At 36.7% G+C, this 2,441-nt stretch overlaps 1 pseudogene; it reads left to right on the top strand.

Moving 5' to 3' along the window:
• The first annotated feature begins 670 nt into the window (after window positions 1–670).
• On the top strand, window positions 671–2,004 carry LOC138381394 (sodium/bile acid cotransporter 5-like; annotated as a pseudogene).
• The last annotated feature ends 437 nt before the right edge of the window (window positions 2,005–2,441 follow it).

The raw sequence follows: 2,441 nt of genomic DNA on the forward strand, positions 1-2,441 counted from the left end.
GGCTGATTTTTCGTTAGTGGAAATGAGGTAGTCAAGAGGAAAAAGATTAGGTTTCTGTTGTAATAAATTGACTTTGATAAATGCCATGGCTTTTAAATTTTCTTACCTACAAGTTAAACAGATTGTGTCGCTCACTAGATAGCTTTTTATTTGTTTGAAAAGTATAGCAGTCCCTCCTACTGGATTTTTTTTTTTTTTTTTTTTTTTTTTTGAGACAGAGTCTCGCTTTGTTACCTAGGCTAGAGTGAGTGCTGTGGCGTCAGCCTAGCTCACAGCAACCTCAAACTCCTGGGCTCAAGCGATCCTCCTGCCTCAGCCTACTGAGTAGCCGGACTACAGGCATGTGCCACCATGCCCAGCTAATTTTTTTCTATATATATATTTTAGTTGTCCATATAATTTCTTTCTATTTTTAGTAGAGATGGGATCTTGCTCTTGCTCAGGCTGGTCTCGAACTCCTGACCTCAAGCGATCCACCCGCCTCGGCCTCCCAGAGTGCTAGGATTACAGGCGTGAGCCACCGCGCCTGGCCCCTCCAACTGGGTTTTGATCCAGCAAAAACAACTGCTACCTAACTCAACCTAAGATCATCACTGGAACAACTGTGCAAAGAATGTTCTTTAGTTTTTTAAAATTGGTTTTGCAGGTATGATTTATTTAAGCTTTGAAAATGATTATAAAAGTTTTTATTGTCCTATGCTTATTGTTTGTGACTCTGAGAGAAGGAAAGAAATCATTTCTTAATTTTCTGAATATAGAGAAGACTGAAACAATTTTTCACAAACACTGAAGAAACCGTCACTGTAAGGTGAAGCTAAAAGATAAATAGTCTAACTCCAGGTACCTCTTTGTGCAATTGGAAGACCCTAAAATTCTACAAGTGGTGAATGTGACCAAGACCTCATCAGATGTTACAAACTTTAGCATACAGCTAGTGACAGATGAAGAAGGAGAAACAAATTTGACTATTCAGCTCTGGGATTCTGAAGGTAGGCAAGAAAGACTCACTGAAGAAATAAAGAATGTCAGAGTCAAAGTGCTCAAACAAACAAAAGACAGTCATTTCCAGGCATTAGTGGATATTGATAGAACTATCCTAATGCTTATTTTACCAGTGATATTGTTAAATAAATGTGCATTTGGTTGCAAGATTGAATTACAGGTGTTTCAAACAGTATGGTAGCAGTTACACAGGTTTTTTTTATGCCATTTTGTGGATTTGTTTTGTCTCAGATTTTGGCATTGCCTGAGGCACAAGCTTTTGGATTTGTAATGACCTGCACATGCCCAGGAGGGGGTGGGGGCTATCTCTTTGCTTTGCTTCTAGAAAGAGATGTCACTTTGGCCATTTTGATGACTTGCACATCAACATTACTGGCTCTGATAATGATGCCTGTCAATTCTTATATATACAGTAAGATATTAGGGTTATCAAGTACATTTCATATTCCTGTTTCTAAAATTGTGTCCACCCTCCTTTTCATACTTATACCAATATCAATGGGAATAGTCATCAAGCGTAGAACACCTGAAAAAGCAATCTTCTTAGAGAGAATAACTAGACCTCTGAGTTTTATTTTAATGTTTATAGGGATTTATTTGACTTTCAGAGTGGGATTAATGTTTCTAAAAACATCTAACCCAGGGGTGCTTCTGTTGGGTCTCTTAGTTCCTGCTTTGGGTTTGTTGTTTGGGTACTCCTTTGCTAAAGTTTGTATGCTGCCTCTTCCTGTCTGTAAAACGGTTGCTATTGAAAGTGGGATATTAAATAGTTTCTTAGCCCTTGCCATCATTCAGCTCTCTTTTTCACAGTCCAAGGCAGAGTTAGCCTCTGTGGCTCCTTTTACAGTAGCTATGTGTTCCGGATGTGAAATGTTGCTGATCCTTCTGGTCTACAAGGTTAAAAATAGATGTATCTTCATTGTAGAAAATAAAAGCAAAAAGGTCTCTTCCATAGTGTTTGAAACACCTGTAATTCAATCTTGCAACCAGATGCACATTTAACAATATCACTGGTAAAATAAGCATGAGGATATTTCTATCAATATTCACTGATACCTGGAAAAATTTAAAGTATTACTGAATTCCTACTCTTCTGTGGGGAATTCAAGAATATCTAAAATGATGCCTCCTCTCAAGCCACTTATGATATGGGTAAAATTTGACAATGGGGAGAGAAAGGAATATATATATATATATATATATATAAAAAAAACTATACATATAGTTATATGTAATTATATATACAAGGGCTGTCTAGAAAAAGTATCCAGCCATATAATATGAAAAATTATATTAATAATGGCTGGATACTTTATGGACAGCCCTTGTGCAGTTTATGTGTGTGTGTGTGTGTACATATATATATATAATATGTATAGTTAAATATAGATACATATGTAATCATATGTGCTAAGAACCTCAGGAGTGGTACAGATGAT

This window comes from Eulemur rufifrons, chromosome 3 (genome assembly GCF_041146395.1).
Source record: "Eulemur rufifrons isolate Redbay chromosome 3, OSU_ERuf_1, whole genome shotgun sequence".
Taxonomy (NCBI): domain Eukaryota; kingdom Metazoa; phylum Chordata; class Mammalia; order Primates; family Lemuridae; genus Eulemur; species Eulemur rufifrons.